At 44.9% G+C, this 21,002-nt stretch overlaps 1 protein-coding gene across 4 annotated transcripts in view; it reads right to left on the bottom strand.

The window, feature by feature from the left end:
* Slfn3 (schlafen 3) overlaps window positions 1-20,765 on the bottom strand; it is a 41,942-nt gene extending 21,177 nt beyond the window's left edge. Inside the window, exons 1-4 of one of the 4 annotated variants that reach the window (XM_087573801.1) lie at window positions 20,686-20,765; window positions 19,840-19,933; window positions 16,802-17,002; window positions 15,371-15,481 (exon numbers count right to left, since the gene is read on the bottom strand). The gene's annotated coding sequence lies outside the window, so the exon portion shown is untranslated. Of the gene's footprint in view, window positions 1-15,370; window positions 15,482-16,801; window positions 17,003-17,869; window positions 18,137-19,839; window positions 19,934-20,685 lie in introns of those variants that run through there. The other 3 variants (XM_087573802.1, NM_001430257.1, XM_087573803.1) reach the window with 3 other exon arrangements.
* Window positions 20,766-21,002: the final 237 nt, after the last annotated feature.

Genomic DNA, 21,002 nt, shown 5'->3' with positions numbered 1-21,002 from the left:
TGACGGGAGGTGTTTCTTTTCTGGTCCAATCTATTTGGAGTTCTGTAGGCTTCTTGTATGCCTATGGGTATCTCTTTTTTTAGGTTAGGGAAGTTTTCTTCTATGATTTTGTTGAAGATATTTACTGGTCCTTTGAGCTGGGAGTCTTCACTCTCTTCTATACCTATTATCCTTAGGTTTGATCTTCTCATTGAGTCCTGGATTTCCTGTATGTTTTGGACCAGTAGCTTTTTCCGCTTTACATTATCTTTGACAGTTGAGTCAATGATTTCTATGGAATCTTCTGCTCCCGAGATTCTCTCTTCCATCTCTTGAATTCTGTTGGTGAAGCTTGTATCTACAGCTCCTTGTCTTTTCTTTTGATTTTCTATGTCCAGGGTTGTTTCCATGTGTTCTTTCTTGATTGCTTCTATTTCCATTTTTAATTCCTTCAACTGTTTGATTGTGTTTTCCTGGAATTCTTTCAGGGATTTTTGCGATTCCTCTCTGTAGGCTTCTACTTGTTCTCTAAGGGAGTTCTTTATGTCTTTCTTGAAGTCCTCCAGCATCATGATCAAATATGATTTTGAAACTAGGTCTTGCTTTTCTGGTGTGTTTGGATATTCCGTGTTTGCTTTGGTGGGAGAATTGGGCTCCGATGATGCCATGTAGTCTTGGTTTATGTTGCTTGGGTTCCTGCGCTTGCCTCTCGCCATCAGATTATCTCTAGTGTTACTTTGTTCTGCTATTTCTGACAGTGGCTAGACTGTCCTATAACCTGTGTGTCAGGAGTGCTGTAGACCTGTTTTCCTGTTTTCTTTCAGCCAGTTATGGGGACAGAGTGTTCTGCTTTCGGGCGTGTAGTTTTTCCTCTCTACAGGTCTTCAGCTCTTCCTGTGGGCCTGTGTCTTGAGTTCACCAGGCAGGTTTCTTGCAGGGGAAAAGTTGGTCCTACCTGTGGTTCCAAGGCTCAAGTTTGCTCGTGGGGTACTGCCTAAGTCCTCTCCGCTGTGGCAGCAACCGGGAAAATCTGTGCCGCTCCTTCCGGGAGCCTCCGTGCACCAGGGTTTCAGATGACGTTTGGTGTTTTCCTCTGGCGCCTGGATGTGCACAGAGTGCAGTCTCTTCTGGTTTCCCAGGCGTGTCCGCCTGTCTGAAGGTTCAGCTCTCCCTCCCACGGGATTTGGTTGCAGAGAACTGTTTATCCGGTCTGTTTCCTTCAGGTTCCGGCAGTGTCTCAGGCGCAGGGGTCGTGCCGCTCCCGGGCCCTCCCCTATGGGAACCCAGAGGCCTTATACAGTTGCCTCTTGGGCCAGGGATGTGGGCAGGGGTGGGCAGTGTTGGTGGTCTCCTCCGCTCTGCAGCCTCAGGAGTGCCCACCTGATCAGGCGGTGAGGTCTCTCTCCCACGGGGTTTGGGAGCAGGGAGCTGCTGCGGTCCGGGATCCGCCGGTGTGGGACTTCCGGTAAACACAGGAAGTGCCCGGCCTTAGAGGAATTTTGCCTCTGTGTGTCCTGAGTTCACCAGGCAGGTTTCTTGCAGGGGAAAAGTTGGTCCTACCTGCAGTTCCAAGGCTCAAGTTTGCTCGTGGGGTACTGCCTAAGTCCTCTCCGCTGTGGCAGCAACCGGGAAGATCTGCGCCGCTCTTTCCAGGAGCCTCCGTGCACCAGGGTTCCAGATGGCGTTTGGTGTTTTCCTCTGGCGCCTGGATGTGCACAGAGTGCAGTCTCTTCTGGTTTCCCAGGCGTGTCCGCCTCTCTGAAGGTTCAGCTCTCCCTCCCACGGGATTTGGGTGCAGAGAACTGTTTATCCGGTCTGTTTCCTTCAGGTTCCGGCAGTGTCTCAGGCGCAGGGGTCCTGCCGCTCCCGGGCCCTCCCCTACGGGAACCCAGAGGCCTTATACAGTTGCCTCTTGGGCCAGGGATATGGGCAGGGGTGGGCAGTGTTGGTGGTCTCCTCCGCTCTGCAGCCTCAGGAGTGCCCACTTGATCAGGCGGTGAGGTCTCTCTCCCACGGGGTTTGCATAATTGCTTTTTCTTAAATGGAATATCAAGGTGACCTACCCTGTAACGTTTGAGGAACACTGCAGAAGGGAGTGCATGAAAAAATGTCAGAGCTGAGAGGTAGAGGCTAGAGAAATGGACCTGTGGTTAAGAGAACTTGCCGTCCTTCCAGAGGACTCAACTTTGGTTCACTATATTGACCTGGCTATAGTGAGAATTTTGGTTTCTTTAAAAAACACAGAAACATCGTAAGAGTATATTTTCATTGTACTCCCAGGTATGGGAAGGGGCTACTTCAGATTGTCCACAGCAGGTGATTTGTTTTGTGCTCTATCAGAAGCATGGTTTTGTCAGCTGCAGACATTTCTGTGATAATATGACATTTGGAATCTTGGACCTCTTCAGAGGGTTCATAAATGCTAGGACCGTGAGAGGCAAGACTACTGTTGGTTGGTGTAGGTCATTGTTGGTGGGTTTCTGTAGGTTGTGGTTTCTGAAGTAATCTTGCCCAAAGAAGAAACACCACCACCACCACCACCACCACCACCACCACCACCAACAACAACAACAACAACAACAGGAAATTAGATATCCTGAGAGCAAAGATCAAACTTGCCCCAAGTAACTCAGTGCCCCTTATCAGCGGGCAGTGGTCTAACAATAACATAACTTACTTTCCCCTCTATCCTTCTTCCCTCTTAGATAGTGTTAGGTGGTTGAAAGGGTTTGAAGAAAGGGGATGAAGGGTAGTAGAAAAAATAACCCACAAAGTAGCTAAAAGTCTGGCTACAAACCATCCAATGGAAAAAAGATAGCATTTTCAGCAAATGGTGCTGGTTTAACTGGAGGTCAACATGTAGAAGAATGCAGATCGATCCATGCTTATCACCCTGTACAAAGCTTAAGTCCAAGTGGATCAAGGACCTCCACATCAAACCAGATACACTCAAACTAAGAGAAGAAAAACTAGGGCAGCATCTTGAACACATGGGCACTGGAAAAAATTTCCTGAACAAAACACCAATGGCTTATGCTCTAAGATCAAGAATCGACAAATGGGATCTCATAAAACTGCAAAGCTTCTGTAAGGCAAAGGACACTGTGGTTAGGACAAAACGGCAACCAACAGATTGGGATAATATCTTTACCAATCCTACAACAGATAGAGGGCTTATAGCCAAAATATACAAAGAACTCAAGAAGTTAGACCGCAGAGAGACAAATAACCCTATTAAAAAATGGGGTTCAGAGCTAAACAAAGAATTCACAGCTGAGGAATGCCAAATGGCTGAGAAACACCTAAAGAAATGTTCAACATCTTTAGTCATAAGGGAAATGCAAATCAAAACAACCCTGAGATTTCACCTCACACCAGTGAGAATGGCTAAGATCAAAAACTCAGGTGACAGCAGATGCTGGCGAGGATGTGGAGAAAGAGGAACACTCCTCCATTGTTGGTGGGATTGCAGACTGGTACAACCATTCTGGAAATCAGTCTGGAGGGTCCTCAGAAAATTGAACATTGAACTGCCTGAGGACCCAGCTATACCTCTCTTGGGCATATACCCAAAAGATGCCCCAACATATAAAAAAGACACATGCTCCACTATGTTCATAGCAGCCTTATTTATAATAGCCAGAAGCTGGAAAGTAACCAGAAGCCCTTCAACAGAGGAATGGATACAGAAAATGTGGTACATCTACACAATGGAATATTACTCAGCTATCAAAAACAATGACTTTATGAAATTCATAGGCAAATGGATAGAACTGGAAAATATCATTCTGAGTGAGCTAACCCAATCACGGAAAAACACACATGGTATGCACTCATTGATAAGTGGCTATCAGCCCAAATGCTTGAATTACCCTAGATGCATAGAACACATGAAACTCAAGACGGTGATCAAAATGTGAATGCTTCACTCCTTCTTTAAAAGGGAAACAAGAATATCCTTGGCAGGGAAGAGAGAGGCAAAGATTAAAACAGAGACAGAAGGAACACCCATTCAGAGTCTGCCCCACATGTGGCCCATACATATACAGCCACCCAATTAGACAAGATGGATGAAGCAAAGAAGTGCAGACCGACAGGAGCCGGACGTCGATCTCTCCTGAGAGACACAGCCAGAATACAGCAAATACAGAGGCGAATGCCAGCAGCAAACCACTGAACTGAGAACAGGACCCCCGTTGAAGGAATCAGAGAAAGAACTGGAAGAGCTTGAAGGGGCTCGAGACCCCATATGAACAACAATGCCAAGCAACCAGAGCTCCCAGGGACTAAGCCACTACCTAAAGACTATACATGGACTGACCCTGGACTCTGGACTCTGACCTCATAGGTAGCAATGAATAGCCTAGTAAGATCACCAGTGGAAGGGGAAGCCCTTGGTCCTGCTAAGACTGAACCCCCAGTGAACGTGACTGCTGGGGGTGGGCGGCAATGGGGGGAGGATGGGGAGGGGAACACCCATAAAGAAGGGGAGGGGGAGGGGCTAGGGGGAGGTTGGCCCGGAAACCGGGAAAGGGAATAACACTCGAAATGTAAATAAGAAATATTAAAGTTAATAAAAAAAATTAAAAAAAAAAGTCTGGCTACAAGTTGTGCCCAACACGAGGTGAGGCAGAATGGGGAATTTTATTTTAGAGGCTAGAAAGGAAATTGCAGGGAACAGCCAGCAGAAAATCTATTTGTGGCTTCTTCTGCTTGAATATCCCCCATTTGGCTCCAGAGGGCACTTTCTGTTGTAGTGTGTGTGTCAGTGTGTTTGTGTGTGTGAGTGTGTGTGTTTGTTTGTGTGTGTGTTTGAGTGTATTTGTGTGTGTGTTTGTGAGTGTGTTTGTGTGTGTGAGTGTGTTTGTGTGTGTGTGTGTGTGTGAGTGTGTGTGTGTGTGTATTTCTTCTTCCTATATTCATTCCATTTCATAAGAAGTTTGGAGAATGCCTTTACAACTAGAAAAATTATGGGTGGAGGTTGAAGCACATGGGAGACAAGGAGACCAGAAAGGGAAAAACCAAAAGTCTCGGACCCAGTGACTGGGCAAGAAAGCAGGACCTTTCCTGGGAGGAAAGTGGGAAAGAAACTGCTGGAAGCAGATTGTGGTCCTTTTCAGTGTTATGCACTTTCAGTGTTCAGTCCCTGCAGTCCCTGGAAGGCATGAGGAGCTTGGTGGGTGGCTTCACAGACCACAGGGATGAAACAGCCTGTTTTAAAAGAAAGGATTAATCTCAAACCCATTGCACTGCCAGAGATAGAGGAGGGGTGGCCTGGGATACTAAATCACCATTAAGGTCAGCGGTCCTTCATATAATTCTCTTTGACAAGTCTATCAGATGGATGATCCTTGGCCAGGGGGCTGAAGACAAATGCTCCTAGGTATTGAAGAATGGGGGACTGTCCAGGTAGTCAACTGGCTCTAGAGATTGATTAAGTTTCAAAAGCTATGTTCTGTGCTTCCTATATTTTCAGGTAATGTTTAGTTGTTCTCAGCTATCTGATGGGGTTAAAGACTAGTTTTAGTCTCACAATCAAAGTCAAGTTGGTTAACATAGAGAGAGTTTATAGAGTAGATGACATGGTTTTCAAGTGATGTTACAGGCTAAAAATCTAAACATAATCCAGGGATAGAATCATAATTCCATTAGGAAATATGGTACAGTACTTTGTCTAACTGACAAATTGATGGGTTGGCTGTCCTTTGTACCTCATACTGTGTAATTTACTTAATTGTTATGGTTTTGTTCAATTTACATCTGGGAAAAGAGGCTTTTTTTTGGTTTGTTTTTTATTGGACAGAAAAGGTGAGATATAGGGGAAGGTGCTGATAGTAAGGGCTGGTTCCCTAATTGGTTCTTGAATTGGTCAATAAAGGAGGCTGTGGGGCAATTCTTGGGCTGAAGGGACAGGTAGGACTTCAAGGTCCCAGGAGGAAGAGAGAAGGGTGCTTTTTGGCCAGGCTTTGGAATGAGCAGCACTCAGCTATCATGTTAAGATCTTGGGGGAGCAGTACACAGCGGCCTCCACCACTGGCAGATATCGAAGGAGGTCGAGGTCTAGGTCGAGGTCGAGGTCGAGGTCGGCCGGCGGAGGCTGGCTGCTACAGGCTAGCTGGTAAATTCAGGGCAGGAGATTTTGTGTCCAGCAATTGTGTTAGTAGGCAAATTCTAAAGTAATAAAACTGTCCATGTGTTTTTCATTCCTTGGAGCAAAGGTGGGTAGAGAGAAAAGCCGGGTCAGTGATGGTGGCTTGGTGAAGCTAAGCCAGGAGAGGCTGGAGCAAGGGCTGAACTCCCGGGCAAAGGCAGGAGCATGTTTTTTAAAATTACCCACAACAGTTCTTATACAATGTCTTTGTTTATAATTTCCCACTAAACACAGCAAAATTAATGTCTTAAAACAGGAAGTGGGAAATGTGGTGAGAGTTTGGTTTCTTTAAAAAAAAAAAAGGAAATCTCAGAAAATAGTTTTAATTCCAGGTGTGGGGTCTGGGGCTGCTTCAGACTGTCCACAGCGGCTGACCATGATTTGCCTTGTGCTCCAGCAGAGGGGTGTTTTTGTCAGCTGCAGACACTTTCTGTGATTACATGATGTTTGGAGTTCTGGGAACTCCTAGCTAGGACCCTAAGAGGTGGGGTTGCTGTTGGTCCTTCTTAGTCATTGTGGTCATTGTTGCTGTTGGCTGTGGCTGCTTAAGTAGTCTTGCCCAAAGAAGAAATTAGATATTCTGACAGCAAAGATAAAACTTTCCTTAAGGGCTGGAGACATGGCTCAGTGGTTAAGAGCACTGACTGCTCTTCCAGAGGTCCTGAGTTCAATTCATAGCAAGCACATGGTGGCTCACAACCATCTGTAATGGAATCTGATGTCTTTTTCTGGTGTGTCTGAAGATAGTGACAGTGTACTCACATACATACAATAAATAAATCTTTAAAAAAAAAACTTTCCCTAAGACTCAATGCCTCTAATCCGAAGGAAGTAGTCTAATGAAACATCACCCCCCCTCTCTCCTCTTGGCATTTAGTGTAGGCTCCACCCCACAGTTACCTGGCAATAGCCAGGTGTGTCTGACTACTATAAAAGAGGCTGCTCGCCCCTCCTCTCTGTCTTGCTCTGCCCTCTTGCTCCTGTTCCCTCTCTCTCCAAATGCTCACAGCCAGCTTCTTCTCTCCCTCTCCCTCTCCCCCTCACTCTCTCTCTGTCTCTCTGCCTTTCTTTGTCTCTACTCCTTCAACTCCCCTCTCCATGCCCTGACTAAACTATATTCTAACTATACCATTGTGTGTGTGGCTGGTCCCTCAGGGGGAAGAGATGCCTCAGCATGAGCCTGTAGTTTCCTCGGTTTCCCAGCCATAAGCCCCATATCCCATCCCCCTCCCCTTCTACTAGAAGGGTGTTCCCACCGCAACTACCGCCTTCCCATTCCCCACTGACATGCTCCTGAATTGGGGCGGGGGTTGGGGCAGGAGTCCAGCCTTGGCAGGACCAAGGGCTTTTCCTCCCATTGGTGCCCAACAAAGCCATCCTCTGCTACATATGCAGCTGGAACCACGAGTCAGTCCATGTATATTCTTTGGGTAGTGGTTTAGTCCCTGGGGAACTCTGGTTGGTTGGTATTGTTGTTCTAATGGGGTTGCAAGCCCCTTCAGCTCCTTCAGTCCTTTCTCTAATTCCTCCAACAGGGACCCTGTTCTCAGTTCAATGGCTTGCTGCTAGCATTGGCCTCTGTATTTGACTTGCTCTGGTGTTGTGGTTTGCTCTGTAGTTATCTGCATTTTGAGGTTAATTCTGCTGCCCCAAGGATGGCTGCCTAGTCATTACTCAGGAGTCACATGACTTCACCAGAACCTTCTCTCCATTTAATTTGTAAAATACAGGTGAGGGCACCTACAGGATAGAAGGAGGCCTGTAATTGGATGAGAAGGCGGGAGAAAATTTGAAGGAAGAGGAGGAGACTGGAACAGAAAGAGGGAGAGACAGAGGGGAGAGAAAGGAGCTGTCGGACAACATGGAAGCTGACGTCAAGATTCCACTCTGTATTACAGGTTGTTCTTAATGTGCTTAAGGGATGGATGGTGCTGGGCTCTGTATGTTTAGGTGGGCAATTCTATCTTATCAACTGGATCAAAGGTTATTGTGTTGTGTGTTCTTTCATGTAGCCATTTAAGTGTAGGAAAGTGTGCGGAGGCGGGAGGCACTGAGCCACCACAGAGTTGGAAACAGGGATGGAGCAAAGGTGAGACGCTTTGCTGACTGAGACTTAGGATATCGAGCGGATATCTTGGGGCACCACAGTGCCGGACGTAATGGGGAATAAAAGACATTTTTATATTTTTACAGCAACATTCTGACTGAGACTCTCAGGAGACAGCTACTGAAAGGAAAATTATACAGATTTAAGGTTTAACAATATAAAATTAAAAGAATAAGTTTCAAAATCCACAGACTCAGGGCTAAACACTGCAGCCAGGACTGACAGGCCATAAAGATAAAGAAAAGGAATGCAGGAACCAGCCCAAGCTATCAGGACTGACTCATAAACCATTTGGCAGGAGGGCACCTCCCCCAGCTTACTCAGAGTCACGCCTTAATCAGATGTCCTTCAAACCCTGGTAAGCCCCTAGCTTCTCAAGTCCTGAACGCCCCAGTCAGCAGGTACTCTTCTGCTGTGCTGTAATCTACTGCTATGTTTGAATGAGCCAATCACTTATAGCCGCGCCGACTGTCCCCAACCCCCTGTTCCTCACCCTATAAAAACCCCTTGCTTCTAAAAGTCCGGGTCGACACCTCTGTCTCCTGCGTGGGATACGTGTCGGCCCGGTGATCCCCGTAATAGATCTTCGTAATAAACCTCACCTTTGCTTATTACATCCAAAATGGTCTCTCTGTGTCTGGGGTCCGCGGTTTCCCAAGACTTGAATAAGGGTCTCTCTCTTCGGGGATCTTTCACTACATCAGGCTGTATGTATATATGCTGTGTATCCAGGTGGGGCAGGCTCTGAATGGCCATTCCTTCAGTCTCTGCTCCAAACTTTCTCTCCATATCCTCTCCTATGAATATTTTTGTTCCACCTTTTAAGAAGGACTGAAACACCACACTTTGGTCATCCTTCTTGAGCTTCATTGGTCTGTGGGTTGTATCTAGGGTCATTCAAGTGTTTTGAAGTTCTTGTCCTACAGATCTTTCACTTGCTTGGTTAGAGTCACATGGAGGCATTTTATGTTATTTGTGACTATTGTGAAGGGTGTCATTTCTTTAATGTCTTTCTCAGCCTGTTTATCCTTTGAGTAGAGGAAGGCTACTGATTTGTTTAATTTTATACACAGCCACTTTGCTGAAGTTGTTTATCAGGCTTAGTAGTTCTCTGGTGGAAGTCTTGGGGTCACTTAAGTATACTATCATATCACCGGCAAATAGTGATATTTTGACTTCTTCCTTTCCAATTTGTATCCCTTTGATCTCCTTTTGTTGTCTGATTGCTCTGGCTAGAACTTCAAGGACTATATTGAATAATTAGGGAGACAGTGTGCAACCTTTAGTCCCTGGTTTTATTGGGGTTGCTTCAAGTTTCTCTCCATTTAGCTTAATGTTGGCTATTGGTTTGCTTTACATTGCTTTTACTGTGTCTAAGTATGGGCCTTGAATCCTGATCTTTTCAAGACTTTAATCATGAGGGGGTGTTAAATTTTGTTAAATGCTTTCTCAGCATCTAATGAAATGATCATGGTTTTTTTCTTTGAGTTTGTTTACATAGTGGATTACTTTGATGGATTTCTGTATACTGAACCATCCCTGCATGCCTGGGATGACACCTACTTGATCATGATGGATGATTGTTTTGATGTGTTCCTGGGTTTTGTTTGCAAGAATTTTCTTGAGTATTTTTGTGTCAATATTCATAAGGGAAATTGTTCTGAAGTTCTCTTTCTTTGTAGGGTCTTGTGTGGTTTAAGTATAAGAATAATTGTGGTATCATAGAAGGAACTGGGCAGTGCTCCTTCTGTTTCTATTTTGTGGAATAGTTTGGACAGGTATTGGTATGAGGTCTTCTATGAAGGTCTGATAGAATTCTACACTAAACCCATCTGGTCCTGGGCTCTTCTTGGTTGGAAGACTTTTAGTAACTGCTTCTAATGCTTTAGGAGTTGTGGGATGTTTAGATGGTTTATCTGGTCCTGATTTAACTTCGGTATCTGGTATCTGTCTATAAAATTGTCCATTTCCTCCAGATTTTCCAAGTTTGTTGAATATAGGCTTTTGTAGTAGGATCTGACTTTTTTTAAATTTCCTCAGTTTCTGTGGTTATGTCTCCCTCTTCATTCCTGATTTTGTTAATTTGGATACACTCTCTGTGCCCTCTGGTTAGTCTGGCTAAGGGTTTATCTATCTCCTTGATTTTTTCAAAAAACCAGCTCCTGGTTCTGTTGATTCTTTGTATACTCCTTTTTGTTTCTACTTGGTTGATTTCAGCCCTGAGTTTGATTATTTCCTGCCTTCTACTTCGCTTGGATATATTTGCTTCTTTTTGTTCTAGAGCTTTTAGGTGTGCTGCCAAGTTGCTAATGTGTGCTCTCTCCTGTTTCTTTTTGGAGTCACTCAGAGCTTAGCTTCCTGCGCACACAACTTCCACACCAAACGTGTTGGTCTTTGCTGCTTTGTCCCTACTTACCGGGCATTTCTAGGTCTAATTCACAGTACCCAGCAAACACTATCTCTACATGGCCATTTAACTGGCACTTTTAAAACAACTTTCTACCTCACCATCCGTAGGCTTTCCCTTCTCCCCTCCATTCTCTTGCCCTGCCGCTTGTAGCTGAAAGGCTGCTGCTTTCCCTTGGTTGTCTACCCTGACCCCTACTCTGTCTTTCTCTCTGTCTCTGTCTCTCTGACTCTCCCCACCTGGCTGTCCAGCATTTGTGATGTGGGTAGGAGCTCTGAGGCTGCGGCAGAAAATGCAGCTTTCGCCCTGTCCCACTTGCTTGTGTCTGTGCTGTGCAGGTAGACTTGTGCTGCCACTTTCACTGCTGCTGTCTCTGTGTGCTGGACAGCTAGGGTGACAGGCAGGTAGGGGAGGGGAGAAAACTTCTCTCTCAGTGTGCATGCCATCTGGCCTTTTGTGGTTCCTGGGGGTCTGCAGGCTGTGCACAGGAATCTCCAGCCCCTGCCACAGCTTGGGGTACCAGGTGCCTCAGCTACACGTGAGAGTGTGCCTGTCTCTGGCTCAGTGAACCCGCCCAGGTCTAACCAGAGCAGGTCAAAACTTCAGTGTTGATCAGGGCTAGGATCGCACGTGTATAGCCATCTGCTCTCTTTGCATTAGTTACAGCAACGCCAGTCCCTAGAGCCTCTCCCCAGCTCCTCTGATGTTCTCTGTTTCATTCTCAGTTCTTTCCAGGGGAATCAGGCACTGCCTGCCCAGAGCCTGCAGCCCAGAGCCACCACTGTCAGCCCTCTGGTTCATTTCCAATCTGGTCCACATTGACTCTAAGCCAAGTGTACAACAGACAAAACTGTCATTTGTCTCTGTGTGTGTACCTCTTCACGCCTTTTCTCTACTGATATAAGTCACTTAAGAAGTCAAGGTCACTTAACAAGATAAGGTTTCCATTGTATCCTACCTTGGCAAATAATGATTTTTTTTTTAAACAATACAAGGTTAAAGACCACTGCCTTTTATAAAGATATGCTGACCCTTAGTTTTTCTACTGCCTTTCAGGTATAGTGTGCTCTCTTAGCTAGTACATTCTCGAAAGCAAACACAGGTTGTCCAACTCATGTATGTTCAATAGATACTGTTGTCAACAGAGAATTCCAAAGTCTGACCGTTATGCCCTAAGGTCTCTGAGAAGATATGGTCACAGCAACAAGGGTCTACCTGGATTGCAGTATGGTAACCATTGAGAAACACCACCATTGCCTTGCCCACTGCCAGTGCTAGCTCTACACTGTGAACAATCCAGGATACCCTGAGAGTCAAATGTCTCATATTGCCCAAGTCAAGGTGGATCATTTCTCATTTTACATGTATCTAACTCCACAGGAAAAGGGATTTTTCTTTCTTCTGGGCTGAAAACCAGACTGACTACAGCCATGTTGCCATGGAGACCACAGGGACCTGAGAACTGTTTAGGTAGTGGACCATAGGTGAAGCTCTGTCATTTGTATTAGTACATGACTACCAGGTTATAATTCATTCCCAGATTTCTGACTATATTGACAGCTAAGGTAACTGTAGCTTGACAGTTAGAAAACAGACCTAGCTCCTTACAATAGGTAACCCACCACTGTATTTGCTCATTAATAAATTGGTTGACTAGCTAAGACTGCTAGATTTCTTACAGACTTCATGATAAACACTACATAAGTTCAGATGTAAGCTCCCACAGATGTAACCTGCTACTTCCTTACCTAAACTCAGTTTCCAATGACTAAATAAACTCTATTCTATCCTATACCATTGTGTGGCTGGTCCCTCAGGGGGAAGGGATGCCTCAGCATGGGCCTGCAGAGACACCCCCTTCCCACACACCTGGCTACACATCCACCAAACATATTCCTTCTCTCCTTTATAAAACACAACACAACACCTTCTATCCCCCTATTCTCTCCTAACGGGTATTAGGGTATTAGCTAGATTAAGAAAAGGGGGGAGAAAGGCTGTGTAAGAACCCAAAAAGTAGGCAAAGTCCTGTCGTGACTGGCAGCTCACTACCATCTGTAACTTCAGTTCCAGAGATCAGCCTTTTCTAGCTTCTGTGGGCACCAAGAACACACCATGTACACATACATGTACACAGGCAAAAACCACAATCTTAGTGTTCTATTGCTGTGAAGGGACAACATGTGCAGGACAACTCTTACAAAGTAAAACATTTAATTGGGGTTGACTCACTGTTTCAGAGGTTCAGTTCATTATCTTGAGCTGGAAGCATGGCAACCCCCAGGCAAACATAGTCCTGGAGGAGCCAAGAGTCCTGTCTTGATCGGCAAGCTGCAGAAGGGGACCGTTTCCCACAGGCAGCCAGGAGGAGGTTCTGATTCCATACTGTGTGGAGCCTGAGCATAGGAGACTTTAAAGGTTGTCTGCACAGTGACATGCTTCTTCCTACAAGACAACACCTACTCCAACAACGTAACACCTCCTAATAATGCCACTCTCCATGGTCCAGTACTGAAACACATGCATCTATGGGGGCCAAACCTACTCAAGCCACCACATAGGCATGCACATAAAACAACCAGAGATAAAACTTTGAAAAAACCTTCTAAATACCAGAGGATGAGGATGAATACCGAGAAATTGTGTCTGCTGGACATGACGAGGCCACTGCACTCAGGACTTTTCATGGTATCATGAACTGCACAGGATTAAGTCAACAGTGTCATTCAACTTTCCAGCAAGCAGAGTTATCTAGAGTCAGTGGGCCCCAAAGAATTAATTAATGGATGGGAAGAGAAAATCATGTGACGTATGGCTTGGAGAATATTTAGGGAATGAAGGCAGAGAGACACATAAAATCAGGATATAATGTTACACATAGGAAATTATTCAAGACTAAATAAAAGGTTTTCTATTAAAGTTAAGAAAATAAAAAATAGTCAAATTACACTCCCGTGCACATACCCTAAAGCCTCTAGGCCATTGCACCCGACACACATGTGCACACACTCAGGTGGGCTGTCTTCCTGTTCACAGCAGCTGAGTTACAGAATAAGCAAAGGTGAGCAGGATGAGGAAACCACGGATGTGTGCACAATTAAGGTCCCTGAATGCTCAGCCTGAACTGAGGTTTACTCAGCCATAAGGAAGAATGAGATGCATCATTACAGAAAAATGGATGGAACTGAGCATTCTATGAAATAACATGATACAGAACGACAAATATTGTATATTTATTCTCACATGTAGAACACAGCTTTTTGAAACCAACAGGTAGTAACCAATGGTGGGGCAGACGCAGACCGACATATGTGTTCACAAATGATTTCTAGACTTCATATCAGTCTTCTCTCCTCTCTGTCTCTCTCCTGTGTGTGCACTACATCTTCTGTTTCTGTCTTCCGCCTGTGTAGTTTTAATCTGATTTCATAATTTGACTTTATTAAGAATGCTGCAACACCAAATCCATGCAGCTGTTTCTCTGACGTAAGGACTGACTTGTTGAGGTGGCGCCATGTTTTCCAAGATATTCACTCTCATTCTCACTCTTCTCATGACACTCCATTTCTCCAAGTCCATGACAACATTGACAGAACCTAGGTCATGCAGTTCACAACCCCATGAGACTGCAGTTTCAAGGGCAGTGACAACTTCTTCCAGCATCCACATGCTCCTCCATTCATGTACTCATGTGTACACACACACACAAACACACACACACACACACACACACACACACACACAAAGACATACATTCAGACCCACAAATTTAAATTAGTCTTTCAAAGAGTCACAAGCTAGTAAGCTCAGCAAAGGTGGGTTCAACATATTTGGTGCTTATCTGGAAAACTTATTTTCTCCTTTGACACATTTAATTGCAGTCTTTTTTTTTTTTTTTTTTTTTTTTTTTTTTTTTTTTTTTTTTTTTGGTTCTTTTTTTCGGAGCTGGGGACCGAACCCAGGGCCTTGCGCTTCCTAGGTAAGCGCTCTACCACTGAGCTAAATCCCCAGCCCCTTAATTGCAGTCTTTAATGCACATCTTTATGGCTGAAGGTGGCACTCCGTGTTTATGTGTATGTATGTTGACCGGGGTGCAGATCTATGTGCAGGTGCTTGTGTACCTGTTCTCCTGGAGAACAAATGACAGTGTCAGTGTCATCCTCTGAGACAGGGTCTTTCTTTGGCCTGCAGCTTACCACTCAGGCGGGCTAAGCTACTAGCCAGTGAGCTCCAGGGTCCTCCTGTCTCTACTTCCCCAGCACTGCAATCATGGCATTTCATGTGGAATTGGGGTACCAAATTCAGGTCTTTCTGTGTTCAGGGCAGTCACTTTGTCAGCTGAGCTGTGTTTCCCAGTCCTTCAGATGACACCTCTGAAATAATTAAATTCTTTCCTTATACTAACTTGAGCCCTGGGCCTCATGGAAGGTTCAGAATGTGGGGTTAATTGGAATTGGCATTCAAAGTGTAATACTTGTTTACTTTGGATTTCATGGTTTAGTCTGGTAAGAAGATTCTTGGTTTATTAATTCATCATTCTAAATTAGCTTACAGAGTAACAGGTCTAAGAATTACTTTATATATTTTGCTGTAGTTGTTGCTACACACATCTCACAACTCCCTCTGCTTCTCAGTGCCTCTTATGCTCTTCACTGGGTGTCAAAGACCAGCTCTGACAGCCAGGATGAACTGAGGTGAGGCACAGAGTTGGTGATTGATCACTCACCAAATTTTTCTCTGGGAGAACCAAGCTTGATACTCTAGAACTGTAAAGTATGCCCTGGGGCCTGTGAAAAATTCTCTGAGGCCAGTGTAAGATTCTGGAATCTCTCTGGAGCTGTTGAAAAGGATGAAAGAACATATACATACGTAAGTATACACACACTTTCACATACATATCTACAACATACCTACATGCATACATACATGCATGCATACCTACATACAAACATGCATACATACACACATAGATACATACCTACATACAAACATACATACATACGTACATGCATACATACACTCATAATACATACATACATGCATAATACCTACCTACATACAAACATACCTACATACATACATGCATACCTACATAAATACATACATACATACCTACAAACATACATACACACCTATCTACCTACATACATGCACACATACCTACATACATACATACCTACATAAATACATGCATGTATACATGCATACATACATACTTACATGCATACATACAGGCATACATACATACCTACAAACATATATAGCTACATACATACATAACTACATAATACATGCATACACACATACATACATGCATGCATGCATACATACATACATACATGCATACATACATACATTTGGTAGAAGGAGCAGAGCTCCAACGAGCAAAATCCATCAACTTTATTTTTTCTCACACAACTTGTATATCCCAACAAAATCTTTCCAGCAATTCAAATATCACAATGTGTTTATATTCTATTTTCCTTTGAGTGAATGATTACAGTGAGTATACATAAGGGAAAAACATGTTTCCCAACACCTCACACATGATCAATGTTTTACATGTTATGGATAAACCAAACCAAACCAAACTATTCTCGAGAGCCCATATACATTCGTAACCAACCAACTTGTTACATTGCCAAAGTGTAAGCAAGAAAGGTAATTTTCTCAGCCAGTTTCTCTTATCAACATCCTGCAATTGTTTTATTGTCCATCTGAAGATATAATCTTATAAAAATCTTAAGAGCATCACAAATTTAAACCTTCATATAAAACAGTCCTTATTACTGTAAATCCTCAGGGCATACATCTACTTATTAACAATTTTTTTTTATAAATCCTGTCATGAATCTGAGGGTAAAAATGAGTAGAAGACATTAGTCATCACCTTGAAGCCAGCCTACCTTCAGCAAGAGAGGCACATCAGCTAGTATTAGCTGGGCGGTCATTGTTCTTGTTTCCTGTCTTCAAAAGACTGTGCCTTTCTGAATTTCAAACTGTTCCCTAAGATTTTCCACATCAAAACCACCAGCAAGAGCATCTCAACCTAAGTTTACTACAATGTACTCTTCCAAACTTTTACTACCAGTCTACATCTCTCTAAGTCCTTTCTGAGGGTTGTGGTGGAATCATTAATCTGCTCCAGTAGCAATACCTGAAAGAGATCACAGTTCTTGTAAGTACCGATGATGCCGCCTAGGGAGGGACCGGAAGAGTTTTCATACAGCCCACGGATTATAAGGGATGTGCTGACCTTGAAGGGAAACTCCACAACAGCATGAAGTCCTCAGGACAGGTAGACTTCCGGGCTCTGCCTCTGATGTGCTAACCGGTAGCGAGGTCTTAAAGCTTCCCCCTGCATGGAAGCAAACATTTGGGTAGACCTTTTCACCCACATTTCACAGAGGCTCTATCGTCCTCCCGGTTTAACCTGACACTCACGAGAGAAAGCAGAGTTCCACACTTTTTGAGCCAAAATTGAAACAAGCGTTAATCAAATACTGGACAGTCTTAGGTCTCGAACCTGGGACAAATGGTTGAGGTGCCTATTTAATGTCAAAGCAGACAGGAGCACTAGGTTCTCCGTGCTCCCTACCCTGAATTCTCCAGCTCAGGGCTGGCCCGCCTTTCCCCAGCTATACTTCCACAGGGGAGTCAACCATTTTTGGTTATCAGATCCCTTTGTCTCTCCTCGTTGCTATTTTCTTATAAAAAGAAAGAGAGGAAGGCAGGGATATGTTTGCTGGAGGTGTGGTAGGTTGTGGAGGAGGGGGTGCCTCTGCAGGCCCAGGCTGAGGCACCTCTTCCCCCTGAGGTGCCAGCCACAGGATGGCATAGTATAGAATAGAGTTTATTTACAGCATGGGGAGAGGAGTTGAGGGAGTAGAGATGGAGAAAGGCAGAGAGAGAGAAAGATAGAGAGGGGGGAGGGGATGGAGAGAGAGGGGAAGAAGGTAAGGGAGCAAGGACAAGAGAAGAAGAGAGCAAGGGTGAGGGATAGGCAGCCCCTTTCATAGTGAGTCAGGCACACATGGCCATTGCCAGGTTACTATGGGGCTGAGCCTAGACAAAATGCCAACACTGGCTGCTGTACCTAGTACCTCTCTTTCTTCCCTCCCTCTCCTCCAAAGGCTAGGGACATGTTTGTTCTGACTCTCCAAGCTGATTCTGCCTGTGACTATGTTTCCCTTTTATCCACAATAAAACTTTTCTTCCTCCATACCTGAACCTGTCCTCTTCCTCGCTTTTTATTTCTTTTCTTCATGTATGTGGTGACGAAAACGAGGGGCACTCATGGTTTCGTTCTTTTTTTTTCTCTTTTCATCCAGTCAGGATGAAGGATTCTGCCCAGAACCACTCTGGGGTTCCCAGAAAATGGCGGAGGCGGCAGTTTGTGTAGTCATATAAAGGCAAACCCATAAGGCCACTGGATTTGCCATCAGGGCCAATTAGAGGCAAGCACGTATCTTAATGTACTTCCTACCTTCGTACCTCCCCCCGCCCCCCCCCCAGATTCAGGAAGGGGCAAGCATGTATCTTGACTTATTTCCTGCCTTCACATCTCCTGCCTAAGTCCAATCAGAGGCAAGCACTCATCACAGCAAAGGTTCTGCCTCCGCCATACCTCCAGTCTATATGTGATCAAGCACATCCGGTGCCCTTGGGTCAAACAAACATGTTTAGGAAAATGAAAAAACAGTAGCCTCCTGCATTTTAAGATTTTGTCTTTGGGGAAGGGGCTTCCAGATTAAAGTCAGTTTTGTCTCATAGACCTCTTCGGCACAGAAGTTAATACTTAGAATATAACTTTGGCTCTGACTCTCCCGCTTCTCCCCTCGAAGCCTTTCCCCCACTTCCTGTGGGCTCCTTCACCTTACTATAAGAGTGTAGCAGTAGGAGTCGTAGTAAGATCTGTGTGCGAGAGAGCACATGCTGTTTTTCTTTCTGATCCTGGGGTGAAACATGTTCTACTTCTACATACTTTTCTATAATTGTGTGTGTGTGTGTGTGTGTGTGTGTGTGTGTGTGTGTGTGTGTGTGTGTGTGAAAAGTTCCATTAAGTCTACGAAACAAGTTTCCATCATTCATTTGTCTCAGGCAATTGTGTCCTCAGTGAAGAGTGGCTGTCACCAAATGTGGAATGTAAATGGAACATAAGCAGATCTGTGCTCTCCCAGAGGTTACTCTTCTAGGCAGTGGCAATATACACCACCCCAGTGTATGCCACTCGGCCAGTATTTGAGCTAAAGGTAAGTAAAAAGCTGCAGAGGCAAGAGAATCAACCTAGTTCTTTCTCCTCCTGGAATCATGAGAGGAAACCCCCGGCCCCCATCCTGTAGCAAAGAAGCTGGCTTCATGGGAAGAGCTTTCTGTACAAACAGACTTTCTGGAATATTTCCTTCCTCCCTTCACCATCTGCACATGCCCACATACTCTCCCTCCCCATCCTTCCTTCTCTCCTCCTCACGATTCTTCTCCTCCTTCCCTCAGCTCCCGTCTTCCTTCCAGATATAGTCATATAGATCTTGCAAATTAGAGAAAATGCCTCCTATGTGTCACGTCGAGCCCTGCTCTTTTCACTAGTTGTGTCACAGTCACTTCATGCAAAGATGTCATTTCCCTCTCAGTACTGCAGGTGGAACCCCCATTGTCTGCATTTCTTTGTCCCTTCCTCTGTTGATGGATGGCACTGCCCACCCAGTTCTCAGCTACTATGAGTCTCCAGTGCCACAGTGAACACAGATTCACAGGAATCTGTCCTCTGGCCACGTAGAGTCACTTCCTTGTTCTAGAAATGTGACATTTAAAAAAAAAAAGAAACATAAACAGTTTAGGCTAAAACTTGTAGCAGTAAACAGTTAAATAATCCTCTACAATGGCATGCTCCTCCCTATGGGCCGGGATGTGCTGGGTTCCCAAGTGAAACACACACACACACATGCAAGTACAGGCAGGCGTGCCCGCGCGCGCGCGCGCGCACACACACACACACACACACACACACACACACACAGCCTTTATATTTTGATATGCCTTCATCAGCTCAATGGCTGAGCTATGTCCTGACCTCCACGTGGCTAACCCACTGACCACCCATAATTCCGATCATTACATACTGAATTCTATATTCTATCTCAGCTGCCCTGGACAAAGCTGGGCAGCCCTCTTGGGGTGTTCTCCCCTGGCTCTTACCTGGCAGTTATGCTCTCTGTCCTGCACCTTCTCGAGCGTGTTATCTCCTCTCCTCCCCTTCTGGAATGGCCGATCTCTTCTTCCCTCTTTCTCCCTGGAGGGGTGGAGGGATACTAAAAGTCCAGGTTCTGTCTGCCCTGTCCAACTGTTGGTTTTGGTATCTCTATTTACCAATCAGAACCAATTGGGTGCAGGTTCCTAGAAGCTACTACCCTGCAGATGTTCTCACCCAAACAGTTTGGGGGACACAAAGTAACATAAAACCGGTCACAAAAACCTTTGACCAAACTCAATGGATTAAAGAGTGCATTTTATACAGGGCTTTGGATATGAAGTTTCCTTTTTTCTCTCTCTCATGTATAGGCTAACTTACAAGTTCACTTGGAGTTTTAAAACCTTAAGGTTGGATTTTAAAGTTAGCCTGGATGTGGGGGAAGTGAGGGCCAGCCAGGAGATACAGAAGGAACTCATGTAAGCATTTTGGGGAGGCTAAACCAAAAGCTGCTCCTTGTCCTTTTCTGAAAGAAAGGGTTAAGTACAGGAGGGGCTGCAGGAAGGATGTGGTAAAGTTCACATACATTCAACACATTGCTCAGGACTCATGGTTCCTTTTCTGTTTCTCTTCTCTTGTTCTCGGGGGCCCTAGGACGTTGTTCCTCCCACATTGGTCAGTTTTTTTCCATCTATAGAGGCCCCCGCGTGATTGTAGTTATATAGCGGGACTTTCCGACCCTTCAGAGATACAAATTATGACTCCGAGGCTTTTGGCTCTTTTAAAACTTAAGCCTATAGCAGGGCAGATTCCCAGCCAACTTTCTAGTTTATCCCGATTAATCCTGGCATTACCTTCCACCAAGTGGCTAGCTCTACCTCTCTGCTCCGGTTCAGGTCCGTCTTTCATCTCCTAGTCCCCAGGCAACTTTGGCGCCCTTTCTTTCTTCTTCCGGAGACCTTCTCCCGGAAGTTCTGCCCTCCACTTCCTGCCCAGCTGCTGACAGACAGCTCTTTATTACAGCCAATAGGCAAATGAAGAAGGACGAATATTTACAAACTATAAGACCTCTGATGGGCCACAGAAATAAGACTGCCAAGATCTGGCTAGTACTCAGTTCTCTAGCTAGTACTCAGTTCTCTGGCTAGTACTCAGTTCTCTGCCTAGTACT

Source organism: Rattus norvegicus, chromosome 10 (genome assembly GCF_021556685.1).
Source record: "Rattus norvegicus strain SHRSP/BbbUtx chromosome 10, alternate assembly SHRSP_T2T, whole genome shotgun sequence".
In the NCBI taxonomy this organism is placed as follows: domain Eukaryota; kingdom Metazoa; phylum Chordata; class Mammalia; order Rodentia; family Muridae; genus Rattus; species Rattus norvegicus.
The sequence above is the reverse complement of the archived record's forward strand: the minus strand, read 5'-3'. Positions and strand labels throughout refer to the sequence as shown.